General features: G+C 41.9%; 1 protein-coding gene across 6 annotated transcripts in view; it reads right to left on the bottom strand.

Annotated features, from left to right (window-relative positions):
* The window catches only part of STK32B (serine/threonine kinase 32B), a 393,997-nt gene that overhangs the window by 324,338 nt on the left and 42,973 nt on the right, over positions 1-26,686 (bottom strand). Inside the window, exon 1 of one of the 6 annotated variants that reach the window (XM_086705471.1) lies at positions 19,216-19,239. The exons of the other annotated variants lie outside the window; for them this stretch is intronic. The gene's annotated coding sequence lies outside the window, so the exon portion shown is untranslated. Of the gene's footprint in view, positions 1-19,215; positions 19,240-26,686 lie in introns of those variants that run through there. 6 annotated transcript variants of the gene reach the window in all.

Genomic DNA, 26,686 nt, shown 5'->3' with positions numbered 1-26,686 from the left:
CCACAACTGGTGGGCATGGGCGGATCACTATCCCACGTCCCTTCAACACAGGGCTGGACGACTCTGAGGCATGGGCTATGCTGCTCCCCAACGTCTGCAGGTGCCCACGGTGGTAGCTGACTTGCTCAATAACACGCCTCACTTCCCTTCCTCCCAGGTTTCCTGAGATCATCTCCTACACAAACCGCCTGCACAAGGTTCCTCCTTTCAGGGTTAATTTCTAGAGAAACCCAAACTAAACCACACCTCATCAAGAAGGTCCATACACACCATTTTCTATCACAGCACCCTGTGTATCTGCTCCCTAACATGTATCATATTCTCTCATTTTTATGTATTTCTCAGCTCACTGTCTGTCCCAACAAGGGCATTGCCTATTTTTGTTTCTCTCATGCCCGAGGTGAATTAGTTGTTCAATACATATTGATAAATATCTGTCGAGTAAGTGAATGAAGGAAGGATCAAGCCTGAACATGTGCCTTCTTCCCAGACCTCGGCTCCCTCATTAGGACCATGAGACGGTCGTACGCGGCATCTGGAAGTTTGCTCTGGCTTTCGCGTCCTGAGACTCTGAGATGTCAGGGGCTGGCGAGACAAGAAAGCACATGGTGTTGTTGCCGGACAAGACTCTGGATAAGAACGTGGCTTCGTCTGCATTAATTTGACAAGGAAGCTGGGGGTGGGGGGAGGGATGGCAATTAGGAGGGGAAAAAAGAGAGGGGAAAAAAACCCTCCTTCGAGGTGGTCTTTGGTGGCTAATGATGGAGTGCAGGCGTGTGGAGCAGGAACATTGGGAGTGTTTGCATATAAATTGCCTTTTAAGGTTTCCATTCTTCAAGACTAATGAGTGTTTCAGACTTAAACATAACTATTCTCTACTAATTACTGTTTTGGTCGCTCTCCTGTTTTTTCCCCGTGATTTCTACTTGTGATTCGAGGAGGTAGAAAGATGACCGTGCTTCCTGGGAGCCAACCACCCTCAGCATCGGCACATTTCAGGTTTGCAGGTGATCCTGAAGCCTTGGCATGTAAAGATGCGTAATGTCACACGAACTTGAATTTGAACATGAACTTGAATCACCCCTTCTGCAAGTCACTTGACTGGTTGACAGACAAAAGAATAAATAGAAAATCTGAATAGTCCTGTATCTATCAGGCAGCTGAATCTACAATTAACTATATTGCCACAAATAAAACTTCAGGTCCAGATGGCCTCAATGGTGAATTATTCCATGGAAGTATAAAAGAACACCAGAATTATGTAAATTCTTCCAGAGAACAGAAAAAGGGGGAACATTTCCCAATGTGTTTTATGACATCAGCATAATCTTGATGCAAAAACATGAGATGAACATTACAAGGAGAAAATTACAGGTCAATCTGGCTCATGAATATACATGCAAAAATTCTAAGCAAAATATTAGCAGATTGAATCCAGCAACATGTAAAAGAATTATTACATCATGACCAGATTCGGTTTATCCCAGAAATGAAAGAGATAGCACTAACAGACTGAAGGGGGAAAAGGCATTTGAACGAATTTTTTTTGACGAATAAAAAATGTTTGCTAATGGCCAATACCCATTCATGGTAAAACACAGTAAATCTAAGAGTTGCCTTTGAATCTGATAAGGAGTATCTATAACACACCTACAGCAAACATTATGCTTAATGGTTATGCATTTAAAGACGCTAGAAAAGAGAAAAAAGTTTATCACCACCATTTCTATTCAATATTTTACTAGAGGTCCTAGACAATTTCTCAGACACACACACACACACACACACACACACACACACACACACACACATAAAAGGTATGGGTTTGGGGGCACCTGGGTGGCTCAGTTGGTTAAGCGTCCGACTTTGGCTCAGGTCATGATCTGATGGTTTGTGAGTTTGAACCCCGTGTCGGGCTCTGTGCTGGCAGCTCAGAGACTGGAGCTGCTTCAGATTCTGTGTCTCCTTCTCTCTCTGCCCCCTTCCCCACTAGCGCTCTGTCTCTCTCTGTCTCAAAAATAAAAAAATATATATATTAAAAGGCATTTTTTAAAGGTACAGGTTTGGAAAAGAAAATATCAAACATTCTCACTCACATAAGTCACAATATGTAGCAACTCAAAAATAATCTACAGACTAATACACTTAGTGAGCAAACTTAGAAAGGACAGAGAATAGATCAATAGGCAAAAAAGCAATTATATTCCTATGTATCACTTTAAAATCACATTCAGGGAGCATTAACTAATTCCACATCTTTAAAAAGATGGGCAAGATCTCTCTACAAGCCTCGTGGGAAAAAATACCATAAGACTTCAAAACAGACATGCCATGTTCACAGACTGGAAAACTCAGTATTTTAAACATGTCAACCGACTGCCAAACTTTTCCACCCGTTAACAAAACCCTAGCCATTTCTGAAAGAAAAATGGACAACCTGCTTTTCTAATTATGTGGAAATGTAAAGGGCCAAGAGAAACCACTGCAATCTTGAAGAGTAACTGAGAGAAGTTAAAATGACACATCTAAACTTTGAAATTTAGGGGAACTGAGGCTTTATATTATTGGCAGAGGGACTGACACACAGAATAAAAAAGAGTAGAGTCCGGGGGCGTCTGGGTGGCTCAGTAGGTGAAGCGTCCGACTTCGGCTCAGGCCATGATCTCACACTCCGCGAGTTCAAGCCCCGCATCGGGCTCTGTGCTGACAGCTCGGAGCCTGAAGCCTGCTTCGGATTCTGTGTCTCCCTCTCTGTCTCTCCACCCCCCTCAAAAATAAATAAACGTTAAAAAATTCTTTTAAAAAGATGGTCGATATACATATAAAAATGTGCTCAAGCTCATTAGGCATCAGGGAGCTATAAATGGAAATCATAGTGGACTGTTACAACATACTCATAAGGATGTCTAAAATTATAAAGAATGACCGCACTCAATGTTGGCAAAGATGCGGAAAAACTAGAATTCTCACATGTTGCTACTGGGAGTGGAAATTGGTAAAACACTCAGGAAAATCAGAGCTGAGCGTTTGCATGTGACCTACCAATTCCATTCCAAAGTAAATATCCAAGAAGTTGCAGAAACATCAAAACACAGGCGCATGACATACACAAGGCTTGTTCCAGCCCCAAACTGGAAACAATCCAAAACCCTTCAATAGAACAGACAGATTGTAACATACTCAAACACTGAAATACTACCCACCAACAAGAATAAACAATCTACCACTAGGTGAAACAGTAACAGTGATCCCCAGAAACGTAATGGTGAATAAAAAGTCACATACAAAAGAAGACACTGGACAGGTGTGCTTTCACACAAAGTTCCAAACCCGGAAAGGTCCAAATGAAAGTGATGAGGTCAGAGCAATGGTCACCTTTTGGAGCAGGTGAGTGGAAGAGAGCAGGAGGGGGGGTTCTTGGGGCCAGTAACGTTATATTTATGCTATTATTTTTTGGTGTGCCAGAGACTCAACTTATTTTTCTTCTGTTTGCTTTTATTTTTTGTGGTAAGAACACTTCACCTGAGATCTACTCTTTAACAAATTTTTAAATGTACAATATATTGTTGTTGACTACAAACACAACGTTGTAGCAGACCTCTAGAACTCACTCATCTTGCATAAGTCAAACTTTACGCCCATTGATTAGTAACGCCCAAATCCCCCCTCCTCCCACCTTCTGGCAACTACCACTCCACTCTTTGATTCTATGAATTTGACTATGTTAGATAACTCATAAAGGGAATCGGGCAAAATCTGTCTTTCTGTGACTGATTTATTTCACTTAGCATAATGTCCTCAAGGTATATTCATGCTGTTACATGTTACAGAATTTCCTTCTTTTCTAAGGCTGATAGAATTCAAATGTATGTATACAGATCATTTTAACTTTTTTGAAAGTTTATTTCTTTTGAGAGAGAGACAGAAAGAGAGAGTGTGTGGGAGGGGCAGAGAGAGAGAGGGAGAGAGAGAATCCCAAGCAGGCTCTGCACTGCCAGCGTAGAGCTCAATGTGGGGCTCGAACTCACAAACCATGAGATCATGACCTGAGCCAAAGTCGGACACTTAACTGACTGAGTCACCCAGGCGCCCCCACAACATTTTTGTATCTATTCATCTGTTGACAATCCCTAATAACCACTTACTCTTTTCTAAGTTTTTATTTAAATTCAGTTAATTAACATACAGTATAATATTAGTTACAGGTGTACAATATAGTGATTCAACACTTCCATACAACACCCGGTGCTCATCGTGACCAGTATAATCCTTAATCCCCATCACCTATTTCACCCATCCCCCACTCCCCTCACCTCTCATAATCATCAGTGCATTCTCTATAGTTAAGAGTCTATTTCTTGGTTTTCCTCTATTTTTTTCCCATTGCTCATTGTTCCTTAAATTCCACGTGAGTGAAAATATACAGTATTTCTCTGACATATTCTGCTTAGCATAATACTCTCTAGATCCATCCATGTTGTTACAAATGACCCCTGAGTAATATTCTAGTGTGTGTGTGTGTATATATATATATATATATATATATATATATATATGCCCCATTGTCTTTATCCACTCATCAGTTGGTGGACACTTGGCCTGTTTCTGTAATTTTGCTGGTGTAAATAATGCTTCTATAAACATCGGGGGGCGTGTGCCCCTTCGAATCCGTATTTTTGTATTCTTTGGATAAATACTAGTAGTGCAAATGCTAGATCATCGGGTAGTTCTATTTTTAACTTTTTGAAGAACCTCCACACTGTTTTCCAGAGTGGCTGCACCAGCTTGCATTCCCACCAGCAGTGCAAAAGAGATCCTCATTCTCCGCATCCTTGCCAGCATCTGATGTTGCCTGAGTTGTTAATGTTAGCCATTCTGACTGATGTGAGGTGATATCTCATTGTGGTTTTGACATGCCTTTCCCTGATGATGAGCGACACTGAGCATCTTTTCACGTGTCTGTTGGCCATCTGGATGTCTTCTTTGGAAAAATGCCTATTCACGTCTCCTGCCCATTTTTTAACTGGATTATTTGGTTTTGGGTTGTTGAGTCTTACAAGTTTGTTACAGAGTTTGGAGACTGGCCCTTTATCCGATTGGTCATTTGCAAATATCTTCTCACATTCCAGAGGTTGCCTTTCAGTTTTGTTGATTGTTTCCTTTGCTCTGCAGAAGATTTTTATCTTTTTTAAAAATTTGTTTTTTTTAACGTTTATTTATTTTTTTTGGGACAGAGAGAGACAGAGCATGAACGGGGGAGGGGCAGAGAGAGAGGGAGACACAGAATCGGAAACAGGCTCCAGGCTCTGAGCCATCAGCCCAGAGCCCGACGCGGGGCTCGAACTCACGGACCGCGAGATCGTGACCTGGCTGAAGTCGGACGCTTAACCGACTGCGCCACCCAGGCGCCCCTAAGATTTTTATCTTGATGAGGTCCCAATAGTTCATTTTGACTTCGTTTCCTTGGCCGTTAGCAACATGTCTAGTAAGAAGATGCTACAGCCAATGTCAAGGAAGTTACTCTGTTCTCTTCTAGAATTTTTATGGTTTCAGGTCTCACACTTAGGTCTTTAATATATTTTGAGTTTATTTTTGTGTATGGTGTAAGAAAGTGGCCCTGTTTCATTCTTCTGCACGATGCTGTCCACTTTTCCAAGAACCATTTGTTGAAGAGACCGTCTTTTTCCCAGTGGAGATTCTTTCCTGCTGTGACGATTAGTTGACCATGTCCGTGTGGGTCCAGTTCTGGGTTCTCTATTCTGTTCATTGGTGTATGTGTCTGTTTTTGTACCAGTGCCACACTGTCTGAATCACTACTGCTTTGTAATACAGCTTGAAGTCCGGAATTGTGATGCCTCCAGCTTCCTTTTCTTTTTTAAAATTGTTTTGGCTATTTGGAGTCTTTTGTGGTTCCATACACATTTTAAGATCGTTTGTTCTAGTTCTGTGAAAAATGTTGGTATTCTGATACGGACCGCATTAAATGTGTAAATTGCTTTGGGTAATATGGGCATTTTAACAATATTTGTCCTTCTAATCCACGAGCATGGAGTATCTTTCCATTTCTCTGTGTCATCGTCAATTTCTTTCATCAGTGTTTTATAGTTTTCAGAAAGAAATTGGATCAGTAATCAAAAAACTCCACACAAACAGAAGTCCGGGACCAGATGGCTTCACAGGTGAATTTTACCAAACATTTATAAAGAACAGTTAGTACCTATTCTTCCCAAACTATTCCAAAAAAATAGAAAAGGAAGAAAAGCTTCCCAATTCATTCTATGAGGCCAGCATTACCCTAACACCAAAACCAGGTAAAGACACCACTAAAAAAAAGAGAGAACTACAGGCCAATATCCTTGAGGAATACAGACACAAAAATTCTCAGTAAAATACGAGCAAAACGAAGCTAACAACACATGAAAAAAATCTTTCACCACAACCGAGTGGGATTTATTCCTGGGTTTCATGGGTGGTTCAATAATTGCAAATCAACCAATGTGATACACTACATTAATAAAAGAGAAGGTAAGAACCCTATGATCCTTTTAATAGACACAGAAAAAGCATTTGATGAAGTACAACCTACATTCACGATGAAAACCCTTAACGAAGTAGGTTTGGAGGGAACACACCTCAACATAATGGAAGCCATATATGAGAAAACCACAGTTAATATAATCCTAAATGGGGGAACACTGAGAGCTCTTCCTCTACGACCAGCAACACAACAGTGATGCCTCCCTCACCACTGTTATTTAACACAGTACTGAAAGCAATCAGACAACAAAAAAGAAATAAAGACATTTCCAGTCAGCAAGGAAGGAGTAAAACTTTCACTATTTGCACATGACACGATACTATACATAGAAGACCCGAAAGATTCCACCAAAGGGAAAAAAAAAACCCTGCTAGAATTGATAAACGAGTTCTGTGAAGTTGCAGGATACAAAATCAACGTACAGAAATCTGTTGCATTTCCATACACCAATAAAGATGCAGCAGAAAGGGAAATTAAGCAATCAATCCTATTTAAAACAGCACGAAAAACAGTAAGATATCTAGAAATACACCTAACTGAAGAGGTGAAAGACCAGAACTCTGAAAATCACCATCCTATTCGGATCTGTCGCTTTATAACATTTTGAAACCAAAAATTTAAAAATAGAACTACTCTACCGCCCAGCAATTGCACGACTAGGTATTTATCCAAAGGATAAAAAAATTCAAAGGGGCGCATGCACCCCAATGGTTAAAACAACACTATCGACAAGAGCAAATTATGGAAGGAGCCCAAACGTCCACCGACGAATGAGTGAGTGAAGAAGATGTGGATGTGTGTGTGTGTGTGTGTGTGTGTGTGTGCGATGGATTACTACTCAGCGATCAAAAAGAATACAATCTTGGGGCGCCTGGGTGGCGCAGTCGGTTGAGCGTCCGACTTCAGCCAGGTCACGATCTTGCGGTCCGTGAGTTCGAGCCCCACGTCGGGCTCTGGACTGATGGCTCGGAGCCTGGAGCCTGTTTCCGATTCTGTGTCTCCCTCTCTCTCTGCCCCTTCCCCGTTCATGCTCTGTCTCTCTCTGTCCCAAAAATAAATAAAAAAACATTGAAAAAAAAATTAAAAAAAAAAAAAAGAATACAATCTTGCCACTTGCAACAACGTGGATGGAACCGGAAGGTATTATGCTAAGTGAAATAAGTCAGAGAAGGACAAATATCGTATGATTTCACCCATATGTGGAATTTAAGAAACACAACAGATGAACACAGGGGAAGGAAAGGAAAAATAAGATAAATACAGAGAGAGAGGCAAACCACAAGAAACTCTTAAATATAGAGAACTGAGGGTTATTGGAGGGGAGCTGGGTAGGGGAGGGGCTAAATGTCTGATGGGCATTAAAGAGGGCACTGGTTGGGATGAGCACTGGGTGCTGTATGGAAACCAATTTGACAATAAATGACATTAAAAATTTTTTTAATTAAAAAAAAGTATGTCTCCAGCTTTGTTCTTGAGAAGGCTGATTTGGCTATCTGTGACTTTTCGTGGTTCCACATGAATTTTGGAACTGTTTTTCTATTTATGTACAAAATGTCTCTGGGATCTTGGTAGGGATAACAACGAATCTGTAGGTTGCTTTGGACAGTACGGACATTCCAGTACCATTAAGCCTTCCAATCCATGAACACAAGATGCCTTCCCATTTTGTATTTCTGGACATGAACAGTGTCATACAGGTACGTTCACCCTGTGAAGACACCTTGAGCTGTACATTAATGGTTCATGCAACCACCTAGATGTAGATTATGCTTCAATAAAAACAGCCATAAAAAATAAGACTGTGATGAACAAAATGCCCATGCATTTTGTCCATGCATATATGAAAAGCAGTGAGTTCATAATGAGCCTCAATAAAAATGGAGAGAGAAAAAAAAAAAACTCACGGGAAGGACAACATTGAAACTTGCAAAGACAACAACTCTTCTGAAATTTGCTAGAGGGAAGGAGTTACACATTTCATCTACCATCTAATATGAATGTTACTTCAGAGTAACCAAGTATCAAAGAGAATGAAGGAAAGTTCTTTCACTTACTAAACACAGAAGGAGTGGTCAAATTAAAATTTACATTTTTTAATGTTTATTTATTTTTGAGAGAGAGAAAGAGAGAGAGAGAGAGAGGGAGGGAGCATGAGCAGGGGAGGGGCAGACGCAGAATCGGAAGCAGGCTCCAGGCTCCTAGCTCTCAGCACAGAGCCCGACACAGGGCTTGAACCCATGAGCTGTGAGATCATGACCTGAGCCAAAGTTGGATGCTCAACCGACTGAGCCACCCAGGCGCCCCTAAAATTGACAATTTTGCAATTCGTCAGTCAATAGTGGACTCTGGCAATGGTCATGGACAGGTGGTAAAATTACTAGGTAGACAGTTAATAAGGACTTTCACAAGGAAGGGATAAGACTGTCACTACCCAACCCACATGAAGCTTAGCATCACTAAACATAACTAACTCCAAACTGGATACGGGGCATAGCACCACCGGTGAAAAATCCATGCCAGAAATTATGAGAGTTACACCTAATCCACCCTTCCTATCTAACTTGGGATCTATTAGGGGGAACAAATTAAATGACAAATTAGAGGACACCACAATGAAGCAATAATAAAACCTGATACACGAAGCATTTTTCAGGACAACTCACCCCCTTCAAAGAGTAAATAGCATGAAAAAGTAATTTTTTAAGATGAGCTTTGTTTGGATCCTGATTTCAACAAACAATCTACAAAAGCCATATTTCTAGGCAATGGAGGAAATCTGAATATGGACTGAATGATATTAAGTACTGATTGTTAATTTTACTAAGTGTGGTAAACATCTCTATCTTCCACTTTATGCAAAAATTCGTTCCAAGTAGCTTATAGATCTGAGCATAAATGGTAAAAACATACATTTTCTAGAGGAAAACTGGGCTATATTAAATTTCCTTAATGTGATCACAGGTTAACAATAAAACACTTTAGGGGGGCTGAGCAGCTCAGCAGATTAAGCGTCCAACTCTTGATTTTGACGCAGGTCATGATCTCACAGTTGGTGGGTTTGAGCCCCATGTCAGGCTCTGCACTGACAGCTGACACACAGAGTCTGCTAGGGATTCTCTCTCTCTCTCCCTCTCTCTACCCCCCCCAATCCTCTCTCTCTCTCTCTCTCTCTCTCTCTCTCTCTCTCTGTCTCAAAAATAAATAAACTTTTAAAAACTTTGTCCCTCTCTCTACTCCCCCCCATCCTCTCTCTCTCTCTCTCTCTCTCTCTCTCTCTCTCTCTCAAAAATAAACTTAAAAACTTTAAACAAACATAAATTGTAATATTAAAACTTGAGAAGTATTGCCACTGAGGTCTGGAACAAAACAAAAATGTCCTCTATCCCTGATGTAATAATTCAATCTGCTAGAAAAAAAGGACAAAGGATATCAATGGTCAATAGGCTTTGCCATCTGAAATATCTTCATGACCTTACAGTAAGCAAAGATTTCTTATGCACTAGCCATAAAAAAGACTAATAAATTAGATTAAATTCAAGAGTGTCCATTCATCAAAAGATACCATTAAGAGGTAAAATACACAATATAGAATGGGGAAGTTATTTCTGTAAGAGAGCTAAAACCTCCATGGTAGAGCCTTATATCCAGAGTATACAGAGTATATGACCTATTGGTCAGCAAGAGGCAAATTCAATCAAAAAAAAAATTGGCAAAGAGACTTGAATAGGTATTTTGCAAAAGAAGCTACCTAGAAGAAAATACTCATAAAAAAGATGAAAAAAATCGTATCGCGAATGATAGACGATGTAAATTCAATCTGCAATGAAATGTCATTGAACACGTACCAGAACAGCCCAAATCAAAACTGACAGGCAATGACCACTGTCATTATCATATGTGTATTATCATAGTATCATATGTGTATCAAGTCAGAATAGAAAGATACAAAGTAGAACAGCCACACAATGGAACATAGCAACAATGAAAATAAACGACAGCTACATGAAGCCAAATGAATGAAACTTACCAACAATGTTGAGGAAATGAAGTCAGACACAAAATAACTTCTGTCTTGAGTCTATGTCCATAAGGTTCAGAAACAGGAGAAACTAAGCTACAGCTTTATAATTCATCATAAGGATTATCTTCGAGGGGCAGACACACGGTAGAGGCGTGAAGGGGTCCTAAGGGCTACTGTTAATATTCTACTCTTAATTGGCTGTTGATCACATGGGTGTGTCCACTTTCTGAAGACGTATCAAGCTTTCCACTTAGGCCTTGTGCACTTTTGTAGGTCTCACATGTCAATTAAAAAGTGAAAATTAGGGGCCCTTTCTGGCTCAGTCAGAGGAGCATGTAACTCTCAATCTCAGGGTCGTGAGTTCTAGCCCCACGCTGGGTGTAGCAATTACTATAAACAAACAAACAAACTTTCTTTGTTTTTAATTTTTTAATGTTTACTTTTGAGAGAGAGAGAGAGACAGAGCATGAGCGGGGGAGGGGCAGACAGAGAGGGAGACACAGAATCGGAAGCGGGCTCCAGGCTCTGAGCTGTCCGCACAGAGCTCGATGCAAAGCTCGAACTCACAAACTGTGAGATCATGACCTGAGCCAAAGTCAGATGCTCAACCGACTGAGCTACCCAGGTGCCCCAACGTATCTTAAAAAGTTAAAATTAGCACCCATTCATAGAGCTTTATGGAAGTCCTAGCAAACTCAGAATATAGTGAACTTCTTTAACCCGGCCATACTTAAGATCAAACGTCTACAATACACATCATTCTTACTGTGAAATCTTTAGAAGCACTTCCACTGAAGTCAGGAATAAGACAAGCATGCCCTCTATTACTGATGCAATGCAACAATTCAACCTATTGGGGGAAAAACGGGCAAAGGGTATGAATAGACAATGTACTTACTCATTTTGGGTATCTGAAGAAACAATAAATATCTCAAAACAGATTCAACCTCACTAGCGCCAGAACATGCCATTTAAAAAAATTCACCATACCGGCAAAAATTTAGGGTTTGATAATACCAAGTGTTGACAGGTGTAGGCGACTCTCAAGACTTGTGGGTGGGAGTGCCCATGACCCTTCAGGGGAATGATCTGTTAGTATCTGAAAAATTCCAAGATGGCAAACCCTACGACCCAGCAATTCGAGAATTCTTCAGTGCGTATCCTGTGGAATGTGTCTTTCAGAAACTCCCACGGGTGCGCACAAGGAAACCCAAGGAAGAATGCTCACATCTCCCATCAATAAGGGGATGAGTCAATAAATTGTAGCATAATCGCAGGGAACACTCTTGTAAAGCAGTTAAAATAAGTGAACTGCATCATATGAATAAACATAAAGCATAATGGGAAGTAAGAAAAGCAAGATACAGAATGATCTGACTTCATTTGGGTAGAGTTTAAAAATAGGATACATTGCTTTGGGTTACATAACCTTAGGCAAATTATACAAATCCCCATGGAAATGTGTGCGGTCATCTCTGGGGCAGGTGAGGAGCTGTCCAGTGTGACAGGCAAGGGGCTTCAAATGTGTCTCCATGTTTCGTTTGTTACACCGGGGAAGGAGACACTGGTGTGCGACACTGGTGTGCATTATACTATTTCCATACCTGTCTGTGTTTGACACATTTCACAAAAAAAAAAAAAAAAAAAAAAAAAAAATCAGTAGCAAAACAGCGACCTTGTTTCTGAGCCCTCAAATTCATGAAGGACCCTAGACAGACCCCTTGGGAATGTCCGGGCTCGGCTGTATCTGGTCACCTCTTAGGCGTCACAGTTTTCACACAGGTCTAGAGAGAGTGGTACACCCTTGAACATCTCCCCTTCTGCTAGTTGGTCACAGCAGTCAGCCAGTTGGTGGAACCACAGCCAACCCCAGATGATGCTGGAAAGGGTAAAGGACAGGGAACAGAAACCCAAAATGGCGAAGGCTTATTAGGACAGAGCAGGTGTATTTCCGAGAACTCCAACTCTGTGGTTCGCTTGAAGCCAAATTTTGCTTCTTCCTCCCGCAGCTGTTCCCGTGGTATCACTTGCCTGTGGAAAGTCATTTACATCTTCTTCCTTCAGAACACACGTCTGGAGCCTGATTTCTGCGTTCGTCACACTGGAACACTGATCTGGAGTCGAGTCAAGGGACCGGGCCGGACTCCAGCTCTGAGAGCGGACTAGCTCCACAGGAATGCTAGCCAAGTGGCAGGTCGTAGGTCCCGTCACTGAAGATGCTCCTGGCTCCTCCAGCAACACCTGCCTGGACACTGGGTCCACTGGGAGGGTGTGTCAGTGCCCTGGGGCAGCAAAGTACTGCAGACTGGGGGGCTCAGACAACAGAACTTTACTCTCTCAAATCTGAGATCAATATGTTGCAGAGTGAGTTCCTTCTCCTTTTTTAAAAAATTTATTTGAGAGAGAGAGAGAGAGAGAGAGAGAGAGAGAGACGTGGGAGGGGCAGGGAGACAGGGAGAGAGAGAATCTCAAGCAGGGTCCACACCATCAGAGCAGAGCCCAGTGCAGGGCTCAAACCCACGACCCATGAGATCATGTCCTGAGCCGAAACCAAGAGTCGGACACTGAACCGACTGAGCCACCCAGGCGCCCCAGAATGCACTCCTTCTAAGGCTGTGTGGGCTGGGGGTGGGGGTGGGGGTGGGGAATCTGTCCCAAATTTCTCTCCCAACTTCTGCAGATGGCTGGTGATCTTTGGTGTTTGGGGGGACTGTAGAAGCATCCCCCCAATCCCTGCCTTCATCTCCGCATGGGGTTCCCCTTGTGTACGTGTCTGTGCCCAAATTTCCCTTGTTCGTGAGGGCACAGACGTATCAGATTAGGGCTCACCCCGCTTTCACCCTATTCTGTAAAGACCCTATCTCCAAACAAGGTCACAGTCTGAGGCCTTGGAGGTGAGGACTTCAGCATTTGGATTTCGAGAGGATACAATCCAACACATCCCCTGACTTGTCTCACTAAAGCAGAGACTGCATGGGGGCCTCAGCTACATCATAGCACGGTCAGGCCATGTTAACGAGGGACTGCTTCTTGTTCACGAGTGAGTCCCCAGAACCCAGTTCAAAGCCTGGATTTGGTAGAAAACATGTAAATTGTTTGTTAAACAAATGAGTAAATTTTTTCTAATGCCTTTGGAGGGGCGCCTGGGTGGCTCAGTCGGTTGAGCGTCCGACTTCGGCTCAGGTCATGATCTCCCAGTTTGTGGGTTCAAGCCCCGCGTCAGGCTCTGTGCTGACAGCTCAGTGCCTGGGGCCTACTTTGGATTCTGTCTCTCTCTCTCTCTCTCTCTCTCTCAAAAAATAAATAAACATTAAAAAAAGTTCTTAATGCCTTTGGAGTCTGTCATTTTTGGTGCATATTCCTTTCTCCTTCACTGGCTGACAGAACGTCTTTGTGTTGCCTCCTCTCCTCCACACATTGGATCAGGCACAGTCCCCTCCATCCAAGACAGGTACTGAATGACAACAACTAACATGTTTCCAGCTCGCTCTCTCTGTGCCAGGGACTCTGCTACGAGTTTTGCAAGGAATGGATCATCTAATTCTCATGACAACCTCGCAAGTTAAATATAACCAGCAGTGTTCTACAGGTGAGGAAACCGAGTCAAGGTGACTTTCAGTAACTTGCCCAGAGTCATGCAAAGCGGTGGGGCGACTATACTGGCAAAGGGCAGGGATGCGTCTGCCCTGTCTACCCCTTTCCTCTGGGCTTAGATACTGTCTGCGGCACAGCAGGAACTCCAGCATTAACACGGCCAATGTGCTTTTTATTTTTTTTTAAATTTTTTTTGCATTTATTTAATTTTGAGAGACAGAGAGAGACAGCGGGAGCAGGGGAGGGGCAGAAAGAGAGGGAGACACAGAATCCGAAGCAGGCTCCATCCAGGCTCTGAGCTGTCAGCACAGAGCCGGATGTGGGGCTCGAACCCATGAACCGTGAGATCATGACCTGAGCCGAAGTCGGATGCTTGCCCGACTGATCTTTCTCTTTTTTTGTTGTTTTTAATTTTTTTTGTTTTTAATTTTTTTTTTTGGCCATGTGCTTTTTAGTGTTAGAAGCAGAACACTCACGATAATAAAAAGGGACACTGCATTGAGGGGACACTGGAAAAACAGTGCAGCTCTGGGCACACTGGGACGTAAGGTTACTTTATCAACAAGTATCTGTCAAATGAAATGAACTCGGACCTGTCCTACTTGAGGGTACAGAGCTTAATCACCACATAGCACTTAGCAAGATGGATTTGCAAACACATGGGGCTTTTGCTAGAAAAGCCTGCTCCTGGATGTAAATCTACAGCAGTTCCCATCAGATAGGAATTTCTGTTGCAATTCTACCATTGCACAGACAGTTATTCAGCTCAAGAGGGTGGAAATGTAAATTAAAGAAAAAAAATTAAAAAAAAAAAACCTCTTTGAGAAGGCTAAGTCATTATGATCTGTAATTGGGGTACAAGATGGGATAAAATTTGTATTCTATCAGAGATGATGATAAAGGAGTCATTTCTATCGCTCCATTCTTGAAAACAATAACGGAGTTTCCATTGAACGTTCATATCAATAATGGTCTTAATTATTCACTCCCTTTTTGTGAGCCAAATGCCTTTTCTTTCGGCATACACAAAAGAGGGAATTTTAGTTTCTTTCTTTCTTCATTCTCTTCCTTCTTTCCTCCCTCCCCGCCCCCCACCTTTCAGAGAAACAACATGAATACATAAAGTCCGGAATCCGTGCACCGGATCCCCTGCTGCGGAAAGGTGCAGACCCTCCTGGGAAGCCACGGGGCATGCCCCAAATCTTCCTGCCGTGACAGCATCTCGGGATTGAGAGGAATCTCATCCCCTTGCACCCGTGTTCCTGCAATGCCGCCTCTCTGATCAGTGGCCATTCTGGGTTGAACACTTCCCGTGGCCCATGCGAGCTGTCCTTCCAGCTCTCCAGAGGATGCTTAGCTCCGCTCATGTAATTTGGACCTCGGTAGCAAGAACCCAGGGACCACTGGCTGTACCGGCCTTGGCACTTCACAACCGTGTGGCCCTGTGCAAATAACTCAACCTCTCTGTGCCTCACCTCAGAGGACACACATGGAAACCCTCTGACTTCTCTTTGGCCTATTCAGTGGTTTTATTTTTTTTTTTTTAATTTTTTTTAATGTTTTCACTTATTTTTCAGACAGAGAGAGACAGAGCATGAGCAGATCTCACAGACCGCGAGATCGTGACCTGAGCCGAAGTCGGACACTCAACCGACTGAGCCGCCCAGGTGCCCCTCGGTGTTTTCATTTTTAAAAAACTGAACTAGACATTCAGTTGTAAGATCCAAACACTTCACATAAAAACCCAGATTCCTGGCTTCTTCAGAAGAGCAACGATCTGGCCACCCTTGACAATTTCCTGCAGGGGTGACAATGTGCTGGAGCTGGGGGGTGGCCTCCCGCCCCAGCTGGGACAGATGCCTCCAGAAAACAAAGGCACCAACCACCAGGAAGGAGGCTCCCCTCATTCCTGTGAGTGCCGTCCCCTGAGGGCAGCTGAGCTGGGGACTGTGACATACACTCGACCCTCATCCTGTTGGTGGTAGCTGGGTGTCTGGACCAATCCCTTTGTCTGGGATGTTCTCCCAACTAACTTTACTCTTTGAAAGCATAGCCATCCTTCAAGACCATGTTCACGGACCGCCTCCTCCACGCTGCCTTCCTCTATCCCTGTAACCCCCAGATCCAAGGCAGTCTCCCTCTTTTCACTGCCTCTAACTCCTAGACTCAACACTGCTATCTATGCCCCTTTTCACCTCCCACCTAACCGTGAACGAACACACACACACACACACACACACACACACACACACACACACACACACAACCAGACTACAGGCTTCTGGACAGTACAGGCTCTAATTCATTTGTGTTCCCCAATGTAGCACAATCTGTCAGTGGTGGGCAGAATAATGGCTCCCCAAAGATGCCCACATCCTACCTGCTGGAATCTATGAATGTCGCCTTACGAGGCAAAGAGTAATTAATGTAGCAGGTGGAATTGTGGTTGGTAATCGGCTGACATCTGGTTAGGGATATTTTTTCTGGATTATCCGGGCGGGCCCGAGGTAATCACAAGGATCCTAAAATGTACAGAGAGAAGCAGGGAAGTCAGAGTGATGTACCATGAGAGGTCTCAACCGGCCACTGCTGGCTTTGAAACGAGAACGAAGCCACAAGCCCAGGAATGCAGGCAACTCACAGAAGCTGCAAAAGGCAAGAAACAAGATCCTCCCCTGGAGCCTCCGGAAGGCAGCAGCCCTGCTGACGCTTTAATACCAGCCCAGCGAGACGCATTCCAGACGCCTGATGACTAGAACTACTGGAAAATTAATTTGTGTTGCTTTAAGTCAGTGGTGATGGTAATTTGTTAGGGCAGCAATAGGAACCTGACACACCCACTTTCCACACACGGTAGGTGCTCAATATACACCTACAGAGGCTGACTCTGACAGCATCTTCTTCCCCTGGGTCCCAGAATCCCACAAAGACAAGGATGCTTTGGCCCTCACCCCGCACTGTTGAGTCCCCAGGGCACACAAGTGAACTAATGAGAGACCTACTCGGAACAGAGGGAGCAGCCGGAAAACAGGAGGAGTGTGTGCAATGTGGCTTCAGAAGATGGGGGCTAGAATCTTGGCCCACCACGTCATACCTATGGTAACCTCAGGTCGAGTTTCTTCCCTGGTGAGTCTCAGTCTCCTCGCCTGTAAAAGGGGGCCAGCAGCACTCCCTACAGAATTACTGTGATACGTAGCTGGCACACCCATGAGATTTATTTCAAATGCTTCACACACACGTCCACATACACACCACATACTCATTGTAAACTCCTAGGATAGCATTTCAACCCACTCTCTGCTGCTGACAGTGGGCTCTGTAACCAGGGCAATATTTCTGGCTCTCAACCAAGACGTGCTCGAGTGGTGGATTAGCCCCGGGGCTGTACTTATTCCATGGGTCCTTCTGTTACATGAGTAATACCTGGAGATCTTAACACCCTGACTCTTGTCCTATACTACTGTGACAAAAACAACTCTCTGCTCTAAGTCACTGACTTGAACACCCATTGTACCCATCGCCATGCACACCTTTTGCACTGCAACTTTTTGGCTCCTCCCATGAAGGGATGGAGCCCATCTGCCCCCTCCTTGCATCTGAGCGGGCTTGAAGATTTGACTTAGCCAATGAAATGTGGTGATAATCATAGTGTGCCCCTCACCAGGCTGGGCCAAGAGGCCTTATACAACAAAGCCCCTTCTCCTGGGACCTTGCATGATCTATGAACAAACACAGGCTAGCCAGTTGACAGATGAGAGACCGTGTAAAATAGATTATTCACCCCAGCCAAGGCCATCCCAGACCAGCCACTGTCTAGCTGAGCCTCCAGCTGAATGCGGACACCTGCGTGAACCCACACAAAATGAGCTGAGCCTAGTCCAAATCAGCAAAACTGCCCAGCCAACTTGCAGATTCTTACACAATGATAAAAGTTTATTGTGAAAAGCCCCTGAGTTTCGGGGCGGTTTGTTATGCAGCGATAGCTAACTGATACACATCGCTTTCTTACTCATTAGTGACTAGAGAAGCATCTAAATCGCATATCCAGATGACTAATGAGTGAGTGACTGGGTGCCACTGGCATACTAACCTTTAAAGCCTTTAGAAACTATAAACTCTACTCCTCTGAAAAGAATCTGATCAGAATCAACCAAGTTAGAGACGAAAATTCACATATCGCTTCATGAAAATAGGCCCAGCTCCCAGATTCCCCTTCCACCTGTACTTTAGTGCCTGGAGTCTGGAGCATCGGTGACAAAAACAGGATTGGCAGGAACAGGGGGTGCCTGGGAAGACCCTAACAGCCCACTGGGGGGCAGTCGGAGATTCTTCCTTTGTGGATATGATGACTTCCCACCGAAACGGCCCCCTTCTAGGTGGAGCTAACGTGTCTTCTTGAGCAAGGGAGGAGTCAGACAGTACCATTTACATTCTACAAACGCGGCAAGTGATGTCATCAACAAGTCAGAATAGCAAGTCCTGCATCCTTCCCTGGATCTTTCTGCCCACAGACAAGCTGACTCATCAATAATTCATGGCAGACTGCCTTTCTGATATATCCAAAAACTAACTGAAAGGCTACTGTGCCCCGGGAAGAAGCGACACCAGAATCACAGAAACAGGCAGGGAGATCTGAGACATCCTCTTCCCAGAATGCCTCCCCCTCCGCCACGGCGCCACAGGATCAGGGAGACCACCCAGCTCCCAGTTTCTTCCATGGGAGGGTTGACTCACATATCCAGCGCCCCAACTTTTTCAAGGCGGGGGTGGGAGGGGGTCCCTGGAGAACTGGCTCTTGTCTTTCCAGTCTTGAATACCACTCTGGCAAGTCTAGCCACCTGAGGGAAAATAAAGGTAATGGTTTGGGCTGGTAGATACCAGAGACCCACTCCTCTGCTCAGCACAGAGTGTGCAAACAGAGCAACCATCTCTCTGCTTCCTCCTGGGGAGAGAAACAATTGATGTGTGCATTAAATACACCAACTTCTCCAGGGATCCCCAAAGAACAGGCATCTGACCTTCCAGTCTTGAAGCCCTGACAGGTCTGGTATAGTGTAGTTACCTAGGAACAGAGTCGGCGGTTTGGACTGGTAAACATCTCCCGGCTCAACAAGACAAACTCGACAAAAGCCACAGCTGCAAGCTTCTCCCTGTCGAGGGAAAGAATGGGTAGAAACCCCCAGATTATCTGCCTAGGCTGATTGGTGAAGTCTCCTACCTGTATGAGGCCAGTCGGTAAATACTGGGAGAGTTGCCTGCTTTGTGTAATGCACAGACACCAACAGAGAGTCAAGGAAAATAAAGAATCAGGCAAAGATGTTCCACATAAAGTAGCAAGATAAACCTCCAGAATCTGACCATAATGAGGCAGAGTTAGATGATTCATCTGACAGAGAAGTCAGACTAATTGTCATAAATATATTCACCAAGGTCAAGATAACAGCACATGCACAATGTGAGAATTTTAACAGAGACAGAAAATATTTTTTTTAAATTTTTTTTTTTTTGAACGTTTATTTATTTTTGGGACAGAGAGAGACAGAGCATGAACAGGGGAGGGGCAGAGAGAGAGGGAGACACAGAATCGGAAACAGGCTCCAGGCTCCGAGCCATCAGCCCAGAGCCCGACGCGGGGCTCGAACTCCCGGACCGCGAGATCGTGACCTGGCTGAAGTCGGACGCTTAACCGACTGCGCCACCCAGGCGCCCCGAAAATATTTTTTTTAAATACCAAACAGAAATCATGGAGCTGAAGGACACAGTAACTTACCTGAAAATTCACCCGAGGGGTACAGCTTTAATTAGATAAAGCCGAAGAAAGGATCAGTGAATTCAAAGACAGGTCATTGGAAATAATTCAATCAGAGAAGCAAAAAAGAAAAAGAGTATGTATTAATAAAGCCTTAGGGATTTATTTTTGCCATTTTTTGTTATTTTTTTTATAACTTTTTTTATTTGAGAGACAGCATGTATGCACAAGGTGGGGGAGGGACAGGAAGAGAAGCGGACAGAGGGTCTGAAGCGGGCTACATGCTGACAGCAGAGAACCTGATGCAGGGCTCAAACTCACAAACCACAAGATCATGGCCTGAGCTGAAGTTAGATGCTTAACCAACTGAGCCACCCAGGAGCCACCCAGGCTCCCCAAGCTTTACAGATTCATAAGATAACCCCAAAGTAATGTATGCATTACAGGAATCCCAGAAGGAAGAAAGAAAGGGCCGGAAAGATTATTTAAGGAAACAATGGCTGAAAACTCGCTAAGATTTCTCTCTGGGGGAAAGAAATGAACATCCAGATCTAAGAAGCCCAAAAGATAACACATAAGAGGAACCCAAGGAAATCTACACTGAGACACATTATAATCCAATTGTCAAAAGTCAACGATAAAGAGACCATTTTGAAAGAAGCAAGAGAAACGTGACTTGTCATGTACAAGGGGATTCCCATAAAACAATCAGCAGACTTTTTGGCAAAAACGTTGCAGGTCAGAAGGGAGTGGCAGGATATATTCAAAGTGTCCAAAGGAAAGAAACCATTCCAACCAAAAGTACTATACATTGTCCTTCAAAAATTAAGGAAAGATAAATACTTTCCCCAAAAAAACAGAAGCTAAGGAGGTTCATCACCAGTAGAACTACCTTACAGAAAATACTAATGTCTTTTGTCCTTCAAGATAAAACAAAAGGACACTTAAGAGTACACCATGGCATGAGAAAATATGAACCTTGTCAGTAGAGGTAAATACATAGACATATACATAGACGTATACAGATGAGTGCACTACGACACAGCGGTGAGTAAATCACTTTTCATTCCAGTACAATAGTTAAAAGACAAAAGTATTAAAAACAACTATAATGAAAAAACATCTTGAAAGGTAAACAGTATGAATAGATACAGATTGTAACCACAATAACATAAAGCATGGAGAGGGATAAATTAAAGTATAGCATTTTTGATGTGCACTTGAACTTAAGTCGTTTGCTTAAAACGCTGTTATAATTGTAAAATAGTTTATCTGGTCCCCAGGGTAACTACATCACACACAAATACGTACAGAAGTTACACAACAGATAAGGAGAATCAAAGCAGATCAATGCAAAAATATCAACACAACACAAAGGAAGACAGCAAGAGAGGAAGACAGGTAAATGAATTGCCAGACTGACAGAAAACCAACAAACTTTCAATAATAAATACTTTCCTATCAATAGGTATTTTAAGTGTAAATAGATTAAACTCACCAATCAAAAGATACACAGGAGCTGAATGATTTTTTTAATTTTTTAGTTTAAATTTTAGTTACCCTACAGTAGAGTATTGGTTTCAGGAGTAGAATTCAGTGATTCGTCACTTACATACAACACCCACTCACTGCTCATCACAAGTGTCCTCCTTAATGCCCACCACCCATCTAGCCCATCCCCCACCCATCTCCCTCCATCAACCCTCAGTTTGTTCTCTCTTGTTAAGAGTCTCTTGTCGTTTGTTTCCCTCTTCTCATTACCCCCCTTCCCCTATGTTCATCTGTTTTGTTCTTAAATTCCACGTATGAGTGAAATCATATGGTATTTGTCTTTCTCTGACCTATTTCAGTTAGAATAATTTAAAAAAACACAATTATATGCTGCCTATAGGAAACTCACTTTACACTTAAGAACACATTTAGGCTAAAAGTGAAGAAATGGGTAAATATAGTCCATATAAAAGATAACCAGAAGAAATCAGGAGTGGCTGTGCTTAGACAAAATGAACTTTAAGTCAAAGACTGTCACAAAAGATAAAGACTAAACACTATATAATGATAAAACAGTCCATCCACGGGGCGCCTGGGTGGCGCAGTCGGTTAAGCGTCCGACTTCAGCCAGGTCACGATCTCGCGGTCCGTGAGTTCGAGCCCCGCGTCGGGCTCTGGGCTGATGGCTCAGAGCCTGGAGCCTGTTTCCGATTCTGTGTCTCCCTCTCTCTCTGCCCCTCCCCCGTTCATGCTCTGTCTCTCTCTGTCCCAAAAATAAATAAACGCTGAAAAAAAAATTAAAAAAAAAAAAGTCCATCCACAAGGAAAATACAATTATAAATGTATACACACCCAACATCAGAGCACCTAAACACGGAAAGCAAACATTGGCAGAAGTGAAGAAAGAAACAGGCAGCCATCTAATAATTGCAGGAGACTCCAACACTCCACTTTCAATTATGGACAGAAAATTGAGACCAAAGAGCATTAAGGAAATAGAAGACTCGAGTAACACTGTAGACAAATGGACCTACCAGACATAAACTGAATGTTCTACCCAGCAGCAGCAGAATACAGATTCTTTCCAAGCACACAGAGAACTTTCTCCAGGATAGATCCCATGTTAAGTCATAAAACAAGTCCTAACGAATTTAAGAAGACTGAAAGCATATTAAGTATTTTTTCTGACAAAAATGGAAAACTAGAAATTAATAGCAGAAGGAAAGCTGGAAAATTCACCAGTATGTGGATATTAAACCATATATTTGTGAGCAATCACTGGGTTAAAGAGGAAATCAAAAAGGAAATTAGAAAATACCTCGAGACAAATATGAAAATATATCAAAACTTATGGGAGGCAGAAAAAGTAGTGCTCAGACTGACGTTCATAGTAATAAGCACCTACATTAAAAAGGAAGAAAGCTCTGAAATAAAAACCTAATTTTACATCTCAAGTTGCAAGACAAAGAAGAATAAATGAAGCCCAAATTTAAGAAAAGGAAGGAAACAACAAATATTACAGCAGAAATAAATGAAATGAAGCATAGATCAAAACAGGAAAAAAAAACAATGAAACTAAAATTGGTTTTTTGAAAACATAAACAAAATTGGCAAACCTTTAGCTACACTAAGTATGAAAAAAGAGAGAAGTGTCAGGTTAAAAAACCACAAATGAAAGAAGAGACATAACACCTTATGCCACAGAAATAAAAAGATCGTAAGAGACCAGCAGGAACAATCATACATCAACAAACTGGATAAACTTAGAAGACAGGGATAAATTTCTGGGAACATACAACCTACCAAGAATAAGTCATGAAAAAATAGAAAATCGACACGAATCTCTAACTAATATGGAGACTGAATCAATAATCAAAACCTCCAAACAAAGAAAAGCCCAGGACCAGATGATTTCAATGGTCAATTCCTTTTTTTTTTATTTTTTGAATTTTTTTTTTATTTTTGAGAGAGAGAGACAGCACAAGTGCTGTGAGCCAGAGAGAGAGGGAGACACAGAATCTGAAGCAGGCTCCAGGCTCTGAGCTGTTGAGACAGAGCCTAATGTGGGGCTCGAACCCATGAGCCGTGAGATCATGACCTGAGCTAAGTTGGACCCTTAACCTACTGAGCCATGCAGGCGCCCCTCAATGGTCAATTCTACCAAGCATTTAAAGAACGATTAACACCAATCCTTCGCAAAATCTTCAAAAAAGCTGAAATGGAAGAAACACTTCCAAATTCATTTTATGAGTCATGCATTACCCTGATACCATAGCCAAAGACACCACAAGAAAACTCCAGGCCAATATCCCTGACGAATATGGATGAAAAAATCCTCAACAAAACACTATAGCACAGTAAATACAACAGCACAGTAAAGGGATCATACACCATGACCAAGTGGTTTTATTTCTGAGATATAAGAATGGATTAACATAAACAAATCAACTACTGTGATACTTCAGATTAACAGAATGAGAGATAAAAATCACATGATATCTCAATAGATGGAGAAAAAGCATCTGAAAATATTCAACACTCTTTCATAATAAACGCTCTGATAAACAAACTAGGAACAGAAGTAAACTACCTCAATGTAATAAAAGTCATACATGACAAGCCTACAGCTAACATCATCCTCATAATATTCAGTAGGTATTATGCTAAGTGAAATAAGTCACACAGAGAAAGACAAGTATCGTATGATTTCACTTATATGTGGAATCTAAAAAACAAAACAAACAAAAGCAGAAACAGACCAATAAATACAGGGAACAAACTCATGGTTGCCACAGGTGGGTGATAGGCAAAAAGGAGTGAAGGAGAGTGAGAAGCATAGGTTTCCAGTTATGGAATAAATAACTCATGAGGATGAAAGATACAGCATAGAGAATATAGTCGATGGTATTATAATAGCATTGTATGATGACAGATAGTAGCTATACCTGTAAACGTAGCATAATATATAAAGTTGAATTACTATGTTGTACACATGAAACATTGTGTGACAACTATACTTCAATAAAAGATACATACATACATAAAGCGGGGGGGGGGGGGGGACTGAAAGCTTTTTCTCTAAGATCAAGAGCAAGGCAAGGATACCCCCCATCACCACTTGTATTCAACAGAGTAGTGGTGATTCTAGACAAAGCAATTAGGCAAGAAAAATAAATAAGAAGCATCAAAACTGAAAAAAAAGAAAACTGTCCCTGTTTGCAGATGACATGCTCTTAAATATATTTAAAAAAAAAACGAAGTTTTACAGATTTTAAGTTTTGTAAACTACGGTTTTATGGTTATATAGTAAAAATAACCTTTAGAACTAATAAATCCAGTAAAGAATACAAAATCAATATACAAGAATTGGTTGTGATTCTATACGCTAATAATGAACTATCTGAAAAGGAAATTTGAGAAATAATCCCATTTACAACAGTACCAAAACGAATAAAATACTTAGGATAAAATTAACTAAGAAGGTGGAAGACTTGTATCCCAAAAACTACAAAACACGGAATGAAAGAAATAAAACACGACACAAATGGAAAAGCATCTGTTTCATGGATTGGCAGACATTATTATCAAAATGTCCTTACTACCTAAACCAATCTACAGATTCAATAAAATTCCTAGGAAAATCCCACTGGCAGTTTTTACAATTTTAATATTCATATGAAATAATTTCAGAAAAAACAATTTTAATATTCATATGAAACCACAAACAGCCAAATCAATCTTGAGAAATAAGAACAAAGCTAGAATTTACTAGCATAAAGACAGACATAAAGACGATAGAACAGAATAGAGAACCCAGAAGTAATTCCATACATATGACCCACTGATCTTTGACAAGGACAAGAATACACATCTATGACATCTCAATAGATGGAGATTGGAAAAGGATAGTCTCTTAAAAAAAAATGATGTTAGGAAAACTGGATATTTATATGGAAAAGAATGGAATTGGACCTTTATCTTACACCATACACAAAAATCAACTCAAAAGGGATTGTAGACATAAACATAAAACTCATAGATTGTAGAAGAAAACATAGGGGAAAACTTCTTAACAGCAATCTTTAAGATGATATGTTGGATATGCCACCAAAAGCACGGGCAACAAAAGTAAGAATAAACAATTGGGAGTACATTAAAAATAAAAAGCTTCTGCACAGCAAATAATCAACAAAGTAAAAAGGGAGAACCCACAGAATGGGAGACAATATCACAAACTATATATTTTTGATAAGGGGCTCGTCTCCAAAATATGTAAGGAGTTTCTACAACTCAATAGTTTAAAAAAAGTCTAATAACCCAATTTTATTTCTTTTTTAAAGTGTTTTATTGTTTATTTTTGAAAGACAGAGAGAGAAAGAGAGAGACAGACAAAAGAGTGTGAGCAAAGGAGGGGCAGAGAGAAAGGGAGACAGAATCTGAAACAGGCTGCAGGCTCTGAGCTGTCAGCACAGAGTCCTATGCAGGGCTCAAACTCACGAGCCATGAGATCATGACCTGAGCCAAAGTCAGACACTTAACCAACTGAGCCACCTAGGCGTCCCCCTAATAACCCTATTATCAAATGGGCAAAAGACTTGAGTAGACATATCTCCATAGAAGGCATACAAATGTCCACAAGATATATGAAAAAATATTCAACATCACTAAACATGAGGTAAATGCAAACCAAAACTACAATGAGATACCATTTCACAACTGTCACTATGGCCGTTACACTAAAGCAAAAAACAAGACCGGTGAGGATTTGGAGAAATTTCAACCACTGGCCACTGCTAGTAGGAATGCAGAACAGCATAGCTGCTATGGAAAACAGTATGGAGGTTCCTCAAAAAGTTGAAACCAGAATTACCATATGACCCAGCAATCCCACTTCTGGGCACTGATCCAAAAGAATTAAAAGTAGAATCGCAAAGAGATATTAACACTCTCATGTTCATTGCAACACTATTCACAGTAGCCAAGAGGCAGCAACAACATAAATGTCTATCAAGTGATGAATAACTAAAATGTCGTATACAAGTACAATGGAATACTATTCAGACTTTTTTTCTGCAAATTCTTATTTAAATTCCAGTTGGTGAACATGTATTATAATATTAGTTTCAGGTGGACAATACAGTGATTCATCACTTCCATACAACAGCCGGGGCTGATCACAAGTACACTCCTTGATCCCCATCACCTAATTCACCCATCCCCCTCACCCACCTCCCTTCAGGTGACATCAGTTTGTTCTCTATGGTTAAGAGTCTGTTTCTTGGTTTGCCTCTCT

This window comes from Puma concolor, chromosome B1 (genome assembly GCF_028749965.1).
Source record: "Puma concolor isolate L17-30 chromosome B1, mPumCon1.1.hap2, whole genome shotgun sequence".
Lineage (NCBI taxonomy): Eukaryota > Metazoa > Chordata > Mammalia > Carnivora > Felidae > Puma > Puma concolor.
The sequence above is the reverse complement of the archived record's forward strand: the minus strand, read 5'-3'. Positions and strand labels throughout refer to the sequence as shown.